Here is a 16,819-nt window from a genome sequence, read left to right on the forward strand (position 1 = left end):
TGCCACTAGGGGCCCGGCTTGTTCGTCCCGTCATTTAGTATTATAAAAAAAGAACCTAACTGCACTACCGTTCAAACGTGATACATCTGTAAATATACTCAACGTAAGGTTCCATGTCGCGGGGCAATGGTTTCGCATAAATTATTTATGTTTTAATAGACAATTGTTAGATTCTTATGTAAAATTAGTAGCTTTATAAGTTAGTTTTTTGGCAACACTGTACAATTATGATAAGGTCAAAATGGAGTGCAAAAGAGACTTCAAAATGGCAGCCGCACGTGCATTATTTTTAGAATTATCTTAGAATAATAATTCAAGTCAAGAATACAGTACATGTAGTTTCTTTTATAGTACTAAAAATAAAGCATTATAAAAGCTTCGCTCTATGGTTATGACACTGGTATACCGTCACATGTAACGGGTAATAGTTTCATTTGCCATTTGACGAGCCGTGGGAAGTGTCAACCCGTGTTTGACGCCCGGGCTTTATTATGATTGGACAAAGTAAGACCTTAGTTGCAAGTAAATATATTAGCTGTTTATAAATGGAAGGAAATAAGGTCTTACATTTACTCGTAGTTGTTTTGTCAATGAATAAAATCACATTTGATTAGTGTATGATTTCAAAGTAGGGCGCAAAAACAACATCGTCTAAGCAGCGCCTAAATCATAGTAATTAGTTTTTTCGTCCTCTCACAGAGGACAGACAATATGTTTAACTTAAAATCACATGGAATATACGCAATTTCCGAAATATATACGAAAAGGAATTAACAAAATCGAATTGAATAAAATAAGAAGAAAACTTGTTTTGTGTTTTCATATTCTTATAAAATTTTTATTAATTTCGCCGTATATTTACCACAATTTGTTTATAGTGATATAAGTAGTTAGTACTGTTTGTTATGTGTTTACAACAGGAATAATACATAAGGAAATAACCAAAGTTTTTCCGTGTACTAAAATCACCTACAAATACCAAATATAATAATTTCGCATATTAACTATAGAAAACGAGTTAAAGGATTTATTTTTTAGAGCTATTGAGTATACGAAAACGAAAAAGAAAGAAAGCATGACGTGTTTCTGTTTTTGTGTTTAAATGTCGTTTTCAGTTTCTTGCACTAAGTCTATCTTTTATCGTAGGTGCGTTATTATACAAGGTGTTGAATTAAATACATTACACCAGAATATAATGTGTACATAATACATACGATAAGTGGTGTTCGTTTTTGAAAGTAAAATTGCATGTCTCATTTAGTTACGACGTGTCAGACAGAACAATACTATTTATTTACTCTAAATGGCTGTATCGAGTAACTATATAGCGTGTAGGCTAGGTGGTATTTTTAAAATGTAGTAAGAATACCTTCTAGGTAAGGTAAGGCAAAACGGTCTCTTCGTAAAAATTTTATAAAAAAATTGCCATTTATAAAAATACTTTCGTTCCAAATGTGTTGCAATAGCGGAAGATTAAAATCTCGAAATGGCCATTTACGTAATTGTAACGTCATCACAAAATAATTAGACAAACAAACATACATATTACAACAGTTGTTTTGTTTAAATGCGGAAAATAAATACATAATGCACAGTCCGCGACACACACAGGAAAATTAACGTATTCAAAACAAAAGAACACCAAGTTCTTAAACTAGATTGGCTTAGGTCGGCGCAAGCGCAGGTTATCGCGCGATCGGCCATTGCCGGTGTTTGTTTAACGGTCACCGACACCGTTGCCAGATTGACGCCAGTCGCCAGTCAACCAGCGACCTTATGACCTTTGTACTTAGCAGAGTTGTTAGAACGGTTTCTCTGCCTGGCTTTCGTAGTATTCATTTACGGCAAACCACTTAAATTCAATCCATTTTAGTGGTGTCATAATGTCAATATTTTGTCACACTGTATAAAATGCTATTTGAAAGCGCTATCGTCTTTTTAAATGTAGATTTTTTCCCTTTTTCATTATATTGAGTGACGGGAAGAACAAGTCGTGCGTTTGATGGTAAGCGACATGCCTATCTATAACAGCTGCAGCAGAACGTGGCGACAGTACTTCTCTCTTAGAACTCTTTCACAAGGAGCTCTACTGTTCATGGTAATTCAAAGACACAGGCCTTTAAAACTAATTATGCCGTTACAGTAAATCGAGAAATCATTAAAAAAGACTTGAACAGTTTGAATACTACATTTTGTAGGTCACCAACGGCCTTTAAGTAGGCAATTTACTGATGCGCTTTCGTATGCGTGAAATTCTGGGACACAATTTTGCCGTCATTACCAGACATTACACAAGATCCAATGGACCATAACTTCAGAAATCAACAAACCCTTTCTCCTCTAAAAATTTAACCTCGGCTAGCTAAGCTACAATATTAAGGTCCCCCCACTACGCCTGAGAACTTGTTAATCCATTCTCACGGGATACAGACAGTGCCCGTTACACAGGGTCATCGGCAGGTGCCGATTTGCGCTGACAGGCGTGGATTGCCTATTTTGGATTAGCATTGTTGGTACTGGCAATGCCTCGTTCGCATAGCGGGATTCACTGTCTTTGGCTACGTGAAATATGTTATTCAATTGTTTGGTATGTTATGTATACATGTATTTCTACAAACTTACAACAGTTACTATATGTTCATCGAAGAATGAAGCAAAAAGATTCTGACTAGCCAAACAATAGGTATAGAAGCGAGATGCTTGAGCAATGCATTACGAGATTTCTTAGCAGTGGAAGACCGGAATGAAGATATAAAGGATAAGTTCGTCTGTTGTAAATAAATGGCTTCTTCTGACATACTAACATTACCGTTTTCTGTTATCATTGCGATTTTTTTATATACGCAATAAATAATTTTGATTGATTTGTACATTCATTCAAATTAAATAAAAATTTAGAATTCAAAATAGTCCATAGGAAAATCAAACCCACGAATCACAGTGCAGTAAATACTTACAATTTAAATTTTGTCTACGTCATATTACTGAGTTCTTTTTCTAATTTTCAAATTCATTCTTAATTCGAATACAATATTGAAGCGAAGTTCAAGAGAAGTATTTAAGATACTTCTAGAATAAGCAGTATCTATGGTCATCATTTAAGTAAGAATGTTAACAAAAAGCTCAACATTCATAACCTTGGCAACACCTATTGTTCGGATTATCTACTTTAACAATGTAGTTACTTGATATCGTAATTAACAGACTCGTTTGACACATCTAGTAACTTTATTTACTCGTTAGAGGTTAATTAAGCAATTAAACTTGATTCAGTGATTCGCATTGAGCGCGCCCTGATATCCAATTATTTATTACAGGAAACTTATTAAAATCAAAATTTACATATTACATGTAAGTATAAACTAAAATAATTTACAGATTTTCTAGATCAGTATAACAAACGTTAAATAATGGTGGTAAATCATCGTGACATTCAATAAACGGTGTAAACACAAACTTCCCTTGAAATTTTACAAGAAAACTGCTATGTAGGTACTTTACATATACCAATGATTTTTATATCAACTGAACTAAATACAATACGTATAGCATACGATAAAAATTTAAAAAAAACATCTGAAATAAAAACATTGTCCTTGTCGCTCGACCCAAGCAAAATTAGCTGTATTAGTACGAAAACAAAATTTAATTCGAGCTGGGGTAGTATAGACTCTTAATATTACTATTATTACAACGACACTTCTAATCAGATGTTGGTAGATATAAACACATTCATAGATTTCTCACAAATTTCGCTACGACAAAAAATTTGTTAAAAACCAAAAATAAAGATCTGAAAGTAGCACATAGAAAAATTCGTAAGGTCCGCTGGTTCTCAGCTCATTTGGGAGAGCGTCAAGCACTTTGTTGACTGAGGTGGGACAGTCATCAACCAGTTATGTCTAATATTAATGTAAACCAATTTTTTTTTTCACTATATTTACAAAAGTTATTAATTAATACCTTATTTTTAATTTTACTAAGAAACATTCCAATTTACGCTACATTATCCTTTACAAATTATTATTTTTATATTTTTTACACTGAAAAATGGTTTCAATCCGGAAAAATAGTTTCATTTCCTATGCGTCACAGTTCAGTTATTTCACAAAAATGTAATTGAATTTCATGGTAGTAAAATATCGTGATATTCAATAAACTTTAAGTTAAATAATAATTAAACGCAATGTAACAGTCGCTGTTACTAAATTAACCTAATTACTTATGATATCATATTATACTTCTCAGGAATTTGTTCACTGTGATACTGATAATTGTGTAAATAGTGATGTTGCAGATTGTTTGTACAATTAGACATACTGTGTAATGGCTAATGTTTCGATCGGCAGAAACATTGACAGAATTAGTGTTTTTCTTATGATATTAAGCGTCGGTGGTAGTAAGCGACAGACGCGTTACTCAGAGCTTTAAATCGCAAAAGATTTGAGAGGATAACGCTGCACCCGTCACCCTGATACATTAGGAACGTATTAAGTACTCAAAGATAAGGCGCTAAAAACCGACCATTCTACCTGCAAGAGCTTAACTCTAAAATACGAACTTTTTTTTATGATAAACCGCGACGGGATGAACATTACACTGTACATTACTGTCGTAATAGCACTACGCTACTACAAATCGCAAAGTTCTGAGGGACACTGCCACTGCGCCTGTCACCCTGAGACATAAGTTGACAAATTCCATGTGCCTGTAATTTCACCAGCATCCTTACCCTTCAAAACCGGAACACAGTAATGCTCACATTACTGTTTGGCGGCAGAAATAGAGGCTGTACCACCCCGGACGAACACGTTTACAAGGAGCTCTGCTGCTACTAAACTTCCTCCCCTATAAACCCCTATTAAACTTCTTTTATTGGATTCTCATTCTCATATTCGGATCTGCAGTGTAGTGGAAATTAACGTTGGGAACGGAATGCTTTTAGACCCGACAAAATAGCGTTATTTCCAATAAATATAAACACAAAAATATAAGCACTATATATGAAATAAATAATTATACACTATTCTATAAAACTAAACAAACGCTGCAAGTACTGATGAAATTGACAGCACTACAAGGTTGGTTTGGACACATCCCGTTAAACCAAATTTGGCAATAGTGTCTGTTATACATATATTATACAATTAACCAATTAATTTATCGTCCATTATGTATAGTGAGCGCGTAAGTTATGAGGCTAATCCATTCATTATGAAGGTGCGTGTGTATTGATGGATGTCCTTGCATGGTTATCAACTGGTTCGATCAATCAAAACAAGTTAAACGTTACACGATAAGTATACTAACTGTTGTCAAAATTATTGAGTTCGTCCAGTGAAGTACTGTCACTTTACCTATTTCTGCCGCAAAGTAATAATGTAAGCATTACTTCGTTCCGGTTTTGAAGGGTAGGGTAGTGGTGAAATTACACGCACATTGGACATATCAATTTACGTCTCAGGGTGACGGGCGTAAAGGCACTCCATTTTACCATCGGACATTTGGACCTACGGCAGGATATCATCTTGCATCAAGCCATGTTGTTCGGGAGAGATAGTTACCGGTGATTTGACTGTATTTTTGGTTAATATAATATTTATGAAAGATAAAGTTAATTTCCACAAATTTGTAGAGTGCTCAGAAGAATAAAGAATCAATAATTTAAAACTTTCATTTCACCTGGTTGATATTCCTTTCAAGTACACAGCCAAGGAATAGAATTCCCTTCCTGCGTCTGTGTTTCCGAGCGCTATAAAGGGCCGTTTCCTTATGTTCCTACTGGGTGCTCCTACTGGTAGTACCAAAAGGATAAATATGTCCACGTATACTAATGTACTGTCACCTATATTTATATGTAATTGATATTGTAGTACTCGTATGCATGTTATCGATTCTCTAAGCTTATCAGCCTCTTCAGTGAAAGCTATTAATGTATTTCCACGTATTTTCTAAACAATCAAACAAAAGTCATTTCGTCGGGGATAGTCCAATTACGCGTAACTAGCATTTGACTATGAGTCTCCATTTCGGTAATTTAGTCGCTAAATCAAAAGTCGTAGCAGCCAAATTAGCGTGATTTATTCTCAGGCCCCACAGAGGCAGCAGCGGAAGCGTTCCGAGCGCGGGAATTCTGAAACGCGCGACAGACGCGCGGCCGCCGCCCGTTTGCATGTGGCAGGGTTCATATAAACTCGTATATTACAAAAATTCCCGCGCCCGGAACGCTTCCGCGGCCGCCTCTGTGTGGCCAGAGCATTACGGGAATCTATTGTTATCTGTCCGTAGACAATAGAAATTAATGCTTACTGTGCAAATATGAAAGTCATAGCCATTGAAATAACAAAGTAACAACGTTAAATACAAGCCCTAAATTGTACTTGTTTGGAAATAAACAGACATTTGCAGAATTAATTCTCAACACGTAATTTGCCTTTAAAAAATTACAAAGAAATAAAACTTACCATTCTCTCATATAAAATACTACTATTCAAGCCTTTTCTAAATGGCTTGAAAACAATGTTGTCTCAGTTGTTTACGGACTCGATCTATATAAGGAATACTCATTTTATATAACAAGCCCCTTAACCGCGTTGAAATAGAGTTTAATATTGAAATATGTAAACAATAAATTGACACAAGATTTAATGTAACATATTCGAGGTACACACTTGACTTTTTAATTTAATTAAACTTCCATATTATAAAAATAAATCTTTTTAATAATACCGCAACAATGTTGTCGCTATCTCACTTGTAATTAATCACTGGTCACATTATGACCGCCGCCCGCGCAAGGCGGAAGAGTTAAACGCCGTCCATTGTATACGAAAACAATGTTTTAAAACCATTTACTCGGTTTAAGAAAGGTAAATTGATTCTTATTTTGATTAAAATAAAAATAACCCCAAAAATGTATGTGAGCAATTTGCATACAATAAACGTCATTACGGCGCCATCTTGAAACAAAGCGACGGTTAAAGATGGCGCTAATTATAATATTAATAAGATTTAAATCTTTGTATGAAGTTATAAAGGGAAATTAATGGTCTTAAATAAAACATTTTGCAAACCGACGAACATTTTTTTTTTATAATTCGCCGGAAAGGAAGAAAAATCGGTTTGTATTGTGTATTTATTTAAAAAGCAAGAGTAATTACTATTTTTAACCATATTCTGTCACCTGCAGTGCATTGAAAACATGGGCGTTCAGATTCAGGCTTTATTTATTAGACCCGTCAGTTCAAGTAGGTACAACAAATCATTCTCTACTAAGCAATGCACCAAACAAGCAACGGCTATGGAGTGGAATTCCCTGCCTGCAGACTTGTTCCCTGAACGTTATAACTTGGGCCTTTTCAAGGCGAGTGTGAATAGATGCTCCGTCGTCGACCTCATCGTCACTTTCCATCAGGTGAGTTGGAGGTCAAACGCGCACTTACATTTTATTAAAAAAAAAAAGTCAAAATAATACGAATTCACCACCTCTCAGTAGTATGCGTCGGTCAGTTCTTTCGACGTCATCAATAAAGGTCGTAACACCAGAAGATGCTGTTTAGCAATAACTCTGTATGTTGTTCTTGTGTGTGATAAAGTGTTTGTAGTAAAAATGGACGTAACTTACAGTTTTAATGGCTTTTTTTATTTGTGAATCAAACCCGGGACCTCAGCGTGGCAGATCAGCATGGTAATCGTTCGACCACGGAGGTAGTATAATATAGTAACATTAAATTGCAGTGACCCCCTTTATATATCACAGAATAAGTACTCCATTTTACATTATTTAAGCATTCTGTTTTACAATTCGCGTGTTAAAATAAGACATGATCCATCTACGATTATCGATGAGCAAGATCGATTTTGATCAATATTATATGTCGATTCGCTATAGCGAATTAATTTTGTACGGAAAATGATGTCATGCATTTTTTTTTTGCATTATTTTTAAAAGTAACATACAGAGCTTCAGTTGTGTTGTTAATTTTATTACGAATTCGTGAATCATTTATGTTAATGTCTTTGTCTCGGTAAATTATTTCGTAGCGCTATATATACATGGGAACCACAACAGTTTTTTTCACGACATCACATAAGCTTAAAACTTACCAGCAGCTCTACAGTAGCAGCATGTCGAAGGAAACATGTGAATTGACAGCTATGGCATAAACCCTGTCCTTAGAGGTGACACGTCACAAGTAACGGAACTTATAATTGGTTGACGATGATGATGACGATACTATGCAATAATGAATAATGATAATAATAATGTGCCAGGCAACCACACCGATTATGTTAATAGTAGCAGTAGCGCTTCTTGTGAAAGAGTTCGTCCAGGGAAGTACTGCCATTTTATCTTTTTCTATTTCTGCCACCAAGCAGTAATGTGACCATTACTGCGTTCCAGTTTCGGAGGGTAGGGTGCAGGTGAAATTACAGGCACATGGGACTTTTCAATTTATCTCTCGTGCATTCACGAGCTTTTTCGCGACTGTAGGTTTTTCGCGTTTGTAATAACATAAAGTTCGTAACGCTATGTACAATATCGTTACAAAAATTACTTCCATGCTGCCGCAATATAAATTGCGACTAAGATAATAAATCGACCAAAGTTTATTGTGGCGAACATTTTAGTTAATAACCCTTCGACTTCCTTTCTTCGAGTAACAATGGGAACAAAACGGAAGCATCACAAACAATTGCGATCAATTAAAACTATAAATATTCAAATGGACACCCACCTGCGCGTACACAGCGCAGGATAAAACGCACCGACATCTTATGATAAACGATATGTAGGCTGTATTTGTGTTCTAGGCCGCTTCCTTGTCGTTATCATTATCAATTAACTTATTGGCTTGTTGTTGTTTGACTTAATTATTTTAATTAAGTTGATCTGGCTAGCCGTATACTGTTGCGTAATTTGCAACAAGTTATTTGTTTTACATAACTGTCATTATAACTTAATTCCTGTGTAACTTAATACATCCATCTCAAGTACGAATCGATGTTAAGTCCACTAACTAATATCTACTAAGATAACACACTCATAAGACCCGTACTAGGGAAACCCTGAGTCGCGGATGCCATGGACACTCGCACAGGCAAATAACGCCTAAACTCACGAGAGAAATAAATGTAAGCTACACAAATATTTCTCCCGGCCCGGGAATGGAACCCGAAACTTCGAAATTGAAATCCGAGTGGCAGACCAGGGGGTCGAGAACCTTACGATAAACTCAGCTGCTGATCAATTCAATTTTTTTTCATTTTCATTCACAACTCCCGAATCGAACGCCAAACTGTCGTATTCGAAACTGAACCAAAATGACGTCACACCCGTACGATTACTTTTCAAACGTTATTCAGAACACAGTTACCGAATGAAAGTTACCGAACGTCCTATTGTTTACTATAGTCCATTTGTTTAGGTACTTAACTAAATGTAAACAATCTTGATACATCTTTTTATTGAAACATGCTTTACAAATCAATAGGTATAAAAATAGGCATGCAATTTCATATGAAGCTTTTGATGATTTGTATTTTGTATTTGAAGGTAAGGGAAAATCATTTCATAAATGTATATTTCATTAAATAGACATCTCAAGATTGTTTACATTTATTTAAGTACCTAAACAGATGGACTATAAGCAAGAATGTAATATGGAAATCTCTTTTATTTCAAGTCTGGAGTTTGTTCAATTTTATTAATTTATTTTAATGTAAGACTAATGCATTCCTATATTTTAGGCCTTTAAAGTCTTAAAAATATACATAAATATTCATTTTTCTTATAATCATATTAGAAAAATGAAAATTCTTATAATAAGGTAAAGATAATTTTTCAGTATTACCTTATCGATCTTTACATTGTCGATGGCATATGCTTACCCTGGTCGTAAAAGGATTTGACCAGGATTCACCAGGCCAGGTATGTTGTGCGGGAAGCCTCCTTTCGTTAGCGATGCGCCATTGCGAATGATTTCGATATTCGACTGATTAGTAATTACTAATCCTGTCATTAGAATGACAAATTAATAACCTACTAATTTTCGTATAAGAATGATCTGAATGATCGTGGGGATACGACAGCGCACAACAGTCGTTGACGTCGGTTTCGCAAGACTGAATTTGAGTTCGGAGTAGGGCTAGCACGTCAGGGCGCGACTAGCGCGACAGCGACATAAAGCGCGATATACTGCTATTCTCGCACAGAATCTCGCGCGCGACATAAGCTCTCGCGCAAGTCGCGCCTTATCGTGCTAGGTCTATTGGTAATGGTTAAGAATTGAAACAACATTGGATTCACAATATATGGCAAGAAATATTTTTCTTATTAAACCACACGTCCTAACACAATGAATGGCAGAAAAGAAAAGAGAGAGTAATGTCAAGATGACATTAGCATTTGACAGCCAAGTGTACAGTTACAAAGCTTGATACGTTTTGCGTTTATAAAGAATGCTAATAGCAGGACACGTTGCTAGGCGGGACGACGACCGATGGACCAAGGCAGTCACTCAGTGGTACCCGGTAGGAGCGTGTCGTCCTCGAGGCAGACCACCTCCGAGATGGTCGGAGGAAATTGTCGGGGTGGCCGGAAGACTGAATGAGATACAGACAGACAGACTAGCACAGGGCTGATTGAGCGGGCGTGCAAAGGAAGAGGTATAGGCCTGTGCCTGGGTATAGAGACCCAGCAGTGGATGTTAAATATGGCTGAGATGATGAAGAGTTCCTTCATCTAGTGCCGACTTCTGAAGTTCAGCGACTAGAAGAGGGTCAGAGGTTCGATTCCCGGTAGGACCAATTTGATCGAACAAAAATTTCTAAACTGGTCTGGTATAGTTTTTCTGGGTAGTGCACCGGAGTTAAATTCACTGCTCTGATGCGTATTATGACCGGGAAGTTCTTTTTTTTATTCCTTAGTTTGAGACCACGAAATTAATATTATAAATTAGAATTATTTATTGAGTATATAAAGCCATCAGCTTAAAAAGATAACAAATAATTAAGAAACTACGAATGCAATGTTGTACTTAAGCTATAAATTACAAAATCTGAAGCTTCAAAACTGGCCATTTTTATCGAAAAGTTTTTTGAGGTCACGTAATTGCTGTGTTTATCTGGCACATTTATTATTATTATAGTTCATTTGTAACGAAATGTATGTATGTGGGCAGAGCGCTAACAACGAGTGAAAAAAAAAAACGATCAAAAGTACTTAGATTTTATTCACCAAGTTACACAGTAATATACCCAAGAAGCGCAACAGCATAACTATAATAGGCCACCACTTTTCTCTTAGCAATTTATTGTTATGTTTTTTTATGACACATTTACGTCACAAAAAAGCGCCAAAAATAAGAACAGTTAAATTTAGAATTAGAAAAAAAGATTTAAAACACAAAAAAAAAATATAACGACTTGCGATTCGCTTCCCTGTTCTAACATAAACAACATTTGATTTTTTTAAATGTGCTTTTCTTAAATGGCCAGAGAAATTTCTAAACAAAAAAGGTCTAATAACAAAATTAATCATACTGTTTTAACATTAGCGTGTGTACAAAACAAAGTGGTAGCTGGTTAACCAATTGGAACACCACGTGGGTGGTAAGTGGCAACAGGAGTTTTTTGCTTTTGCCCAAATATACTCGAGTGATTCAGACCTCCTGCGTCGAGATAACTGCGCAGGAGTCGGTTATTGGTAGACAATCGTAGAAACATTCTTATTTGGAAAAAAAATAAAATTCAAGGGAACGTACTTATGTTCCCTTGAATTTCTTTCTTTTATTTCAATTAATGCCTCATCATCAGAACAGCGCTATCTTGCTTGAGGCAATATGGCGCAATGGACTATAAAAAGACGTACTTAATATTATTAATTTTGGTCTAATATTGCTGTCCCTTTTAAAATAAAATAGAGGGAAAGAGACGACAATATTTTTAAGATTTATAAAATGCATTATGGGTAGGAAATGGGAGAGAGAGAATGTAGTGATAAAGTGGGGTGATTTGCATTAAAATTAGATTATAGCTGGTTAGTGACTTTACCATCTCAGTCAGCCCTAAGATTTGTTTGAAAAAACAAATATATGCCATTCAGGTACGGAAAAATGGTTTCATTTCCAATAAAAAAAGACGAATTTGAAATGTTTTGTTTCTTATAAATTTGTATTGCAAGTATATAAAGTAATTTTAACTTGATTTCGATTCTAGGTAATAACGACCCGGACTTCCTTCACGTGGCAAATGATAAAACAGTAAATTCATTAGTTTTAAGATCAGGAAATCGATGCCATTGGAACTTTAATAATGTTAAAAGCTTTTTTGCAATTTTGTGACTCAAGTTTCGACATCATTAAGTTCATTATGACTTTGTACCTGATCAATACATTGTATTAAATTACTTTAAACATTAAATTTTCAATGTCTTCCCGTAGTTCTGATAATAATTGACAGCAGTCATCGATGTCAGCTTGATTCTGAGCTTGTACAGTCGGTATGTAGATTGACTACTCGTTATATATCTTTTGTATGTTATTGTTATGGACTTTACAGTCACTTCCGCTGTGTATACTCCTTCAAGTATGTGCTAGAGGACATAACTGAGTACACGCTGAACCGCGACCGAAGATGTGTTGTTATTTCCGTAAATTTTCTTACTTAACACGTAACTTGCTTTCATGTAAGTACTTTTTATACCGACTTCAAAAAGGGAAGAAATTCTCAATTGGCCTGTATTTTTATGTATATGTTACTCGATTACTCCATTTGTGAACCGATTTTGATGATTTTTTTTTTTGTTGGGAAGAGAGTACCTCTGGACCCATTTAAATTTGAAGAAAATATTTCACGTTTAAGGGTGGCAAACTAGGGGATGAATACGGTTTCGCGTACTTTCCGGTAACCGATTGCAATAAAACTTGACACATAGATGTAATTCCACCAACTTTTGAGATAGATTTTTTTTATCAAAGATTATAAATCAAACATTATTTATTCCATAGGTAAAATAAATTTACACTTGAAATCGTCACATTTAAGCTACTGCTCGTTCACTACGCTTACCTCCCTGCGAAGAACGAGCAAGAAACTCTAGGGATTGCTCTTTTCAAATAAACTTAAATGCTATGGAATACACTTTGAATCAAATTTGTGTGGATTCTGGAGCCATGTCGTCTTTCCATACATCTTTATCTAACACGTAGTCTTCAATTTTGTAATATGATTTTTCGATCAAAATATTTTTAATGTAGTTTTTAAACTTAGGAAATGATAAACTTAATATACGCTCCGGAATCTTATTGTAAAAACGTATACAGTTCCCCATAAAAGAGTTGTTTACCTTGGTTAAACGAAATCGTGGTACCATGAGTTTGGACTTAGCTCTAAGGTTAATATTATGGATATCTTCTTTCTTATTGAAATTATGTATATTTTTACGAGCATATAAAATATTAGGGGTTAAAGTATGAAATTGCCGTTTTATTGCAATAGGTTCTTTGAATTTTCATAGAATCTTCATGGTTTGAGGTTTTCGAATGAAACTTTTTTCAAATGGTTTCTGTGATTTTTTTTTTTTTAAATTTGAAACATTTGAATATCGACTTTCAATTGTTTTTGTTATTCAATTTAGACAAGAAAGATGGATACTGCGAAAATTCGAGTGATTTTTGAATACGAGTTCCGACGCGGAACTAACGCGGCAGAAACAGCCCGCAATATCAATGCTGCGTTTGGAGAGGGGTCTACTAATGAACGCACCGTGCGATTTTGGTTTAAACGCTTTCGTGATGGAAATTTCGACTTAAAGAACGAGCCACGAGGAAGACCGCCCACACAGGTGAATAACGATGAATTAAGAGAGATAGTGGAAGCCGATCCTAGTCAAACTACCCAGGAATTAGCGGCATGGTTTAACGTTACCTTACCCACAATATTGACTCTCTTGCGTCAAATCAATAAAATAAAAAATTACGAAAAATGGGTGCCTCATGATTTGACTGATCTGCAGAAAACGCGTGTTGAAACTTGTTGCCTTGTTGAACCGGTACAGAAATGAAGGAATATTGGATCGAATTGTAACATGTGATGAAAAGTGGATTCTTTATGATAACCGGAAAAGAAAAATGCAATGGCTGACCCCAGGTCAAATGCCACAACAGTGTCCTAAAGCAAAACTTACCAATAAAAAGGTAATGGTAACTGTTTGGTGGTCTCAGCATGGTGTTATTCACTATAGTTTTCTCCGATCTGGTCAAGCAATAACTTCGATCTTCACCATTATTGCTCCACGACAACGCGAGACCTCACACAGCACGAGAAACCATTTTGACCCTTTCAGGAACTGCAGTTAGAAACCATTCGTCATCCTCCGTATTCACCAGACCTTGCTCCAACGGACTACCATTTTTTTTCGTGATTTGGACAATTATCTACGTGACAAGAAGTTTTCTTCCCAGGAGGCAGTACAAAATGCTTTCACACAGTTTGTGCAGTCTAGATCGTCGGAGTTCTATCGCAAAGGCATTAATAACCTTCCCATTAGATGGCAGCAATGTATAGATAATAATGGCAACTATTTTGATTAAATAAATTTGTTAAAAATTTAAAAAATAAACAATTTAGATTTTCAGTACAAATCGGCAATTTCATACTTTAACCCCTATTATTTGAGTAAATGTACTGTGATGCCACAGTCATATATAAAAAAAAATATTTTAAAATGTAAATCCTTGTTACGTTACACATGTATTAACATTTTTAATTCAATTTTGCCCAAATTACAAGCTCCGTACTTTAAATCGCAAAGATAATTCGAATAAGAGAATAAAGAAAATTCGATAATCGCATAATTAAGGCATTTGTATTTCGAATACTTTCGCAATATTGGAACTTAAAGTTTTATTGTCACTTCAAAAATAAAACTGATACTAAATAAGATATTAAAACACCGATTAGAGGGGGTTGTAGATCATGTTAATAACGCAATTTCTCTAAAAAATTAGATTACGTTAGTTATGATGAGGAGAGCGGATCAGAGAGGCACTACCACTTCGCTTGTCACTCTGAAGCAAAGTTGAAAAGTACCTTGTGCCTGTAATTTTGCTTGGTAATTGATGCGCTCGCGCACATGTGCAATCTGCGCAGCTGTAAAAACGGTATAAGATTGCCTCGTCGTCCTTTAGACGTTTAACAAGTTGAGAACGAGGAATGTGCCTGCGCCGAAACTTCAGCCAATTATTGCGCCGTTTATTTCATTAACAACCATGTCCATCGGTTCATTTAATTTCAAAAAAACATTCCGCCGACTGATTTGTAAATAACAAACACAGTTTTTTAAACAAACATTTTTTGACGTATTTTTTATTGTACAAACAAACGGATAATACGAGAAAATAATTTATTTTGGTTTACTAAACAAACAAACCTTTGCTGGAAAATGTAGATTTCTTTGTTCATTGTTTTTTAAAACATTACTTTTTTAAACAAACATACTACGTAATGATCCATTATGATTATCAGTACAAAGATCGAACACACAAAAAATTTTCGTTAACCCGGTGGGACTTGAACCCACGTCCATGCTGCACCGTAGCTCTTACCAACTGAGCTACGGGCTAGTTGCCGAGCCGACGAAATTCTCCTATGTGTTTTTGTTATAGATCTTGGTACTGTAAGGGTCATTTTCAGGTTAGTTTTTATTTAATTTCGGTGGCAATTGTTATTATTTAAGTATTTTATCATGAAATATTAATAGAGAAAACTAAACTGAAAATGACCCATTACAGTACTTTAAACAATTTCAGTGTTATTAATCGTCGAAAAGAAGAAGGTTCTCAATGCGACGTATTTATTTTTTGTCAATCGAATCGATTTTGATTATTCTTTTTTTGTTGGAAAGAAGGTACCTCAGTATTGGTCCCATTTAAATTTGAAGAAAATATTCCGCCTCTAAAGGTGGCAAACTAGGTGATGAATCCGGTTCCGCGTAGTTTCCGGTTACCGATTGCAATAAAACTTGGCAAATAGATGTAATTCCATGAACTTTTGAGGTAGGTGGTCTTTTAATACTTTGTACTGCAATCATTGACTTACAAATAAATGGACGACGGGTCTAATACAAAAACCACGAAAAAAATGTCCCAAGTCAACCTATTTAAACGTAGTGACATGTAAAGGAATATGAAAAAGCTAAAACGTTGAATTTAAATTGTAATGTCATCGCAGTACTGTCTAATTTTGCTTGCTTCCCTCTCAGTCGAACAAACGAAGACTAAAGCGTGAATGACGCTCTGTATACGATTTTAACGCCCTATAAGTTCGGACACTTTTTAGCGCGGACCCGACGTCCATATAATTGTAAGTCAATGACTGCAATTATTACTTTATACATAATAATAATAGTGTCCCAGACAATACTTCATCTCAGACTAGAGATATCCCTGTACTGTTAATATCAGAGCAACGAAGTTCACCCTGACCACCAAGACTGAAACCAATTCAAAAAAATTCGTTTCCCAAATTAGCCCTACCGGGAATCCAATCCGGGACCTCATCTTTATGTGAGCCACCAAGGTCGATAAAAATTTATTTCTGTATTTATTCTTACTGCACGCCAAAGACTGTCCCCGCATTGGACCAATGTGGCGGTAAGATGATGTTCACCGCTAAACAGTTTTAGTTTTTGGGTTGGAAATGAACCTTCATTTGCCTTGTAATTAATAAAACAAATATGAAAAACAATAATATACAAGAAGCGCAATAAGAAACCCAAACAAATAAACCTTTCAAGTGAAATCGATTCCGTACATCA

General features: G+C 35.4%; 1 protein-coding gene across 2 annotated transcripts in view; it reads right to left on the reverse strand.

Moving 5' to 3' along the window:
• Window positions 1–16,819, reverse strand: part of LOC113237521 (serine/threonine-protein kinase 17A) — a 392,531-nt gene that overhangs the window by 352,119 nt on the left and 23,593 nt on the right. The window lies entirely within an intron of this gene.

This window comes from Hyposmocoma kahamanoa, unplaced genomic scaffold, assembly GCF_003589595.1.
Source record: "Hyposmocoma kahamanoa isolate Upper Pololo Valley unplaced genomic scaffold, ASM358959v1 93, whole genome shotgun sequence".
NCBI lineage: Eukaryota > Metazoa > Arthropoda > Insecta > Lepidoptera > Cosmopterigidae > Hyposmocoma > Hyposmocoma kahamanoa.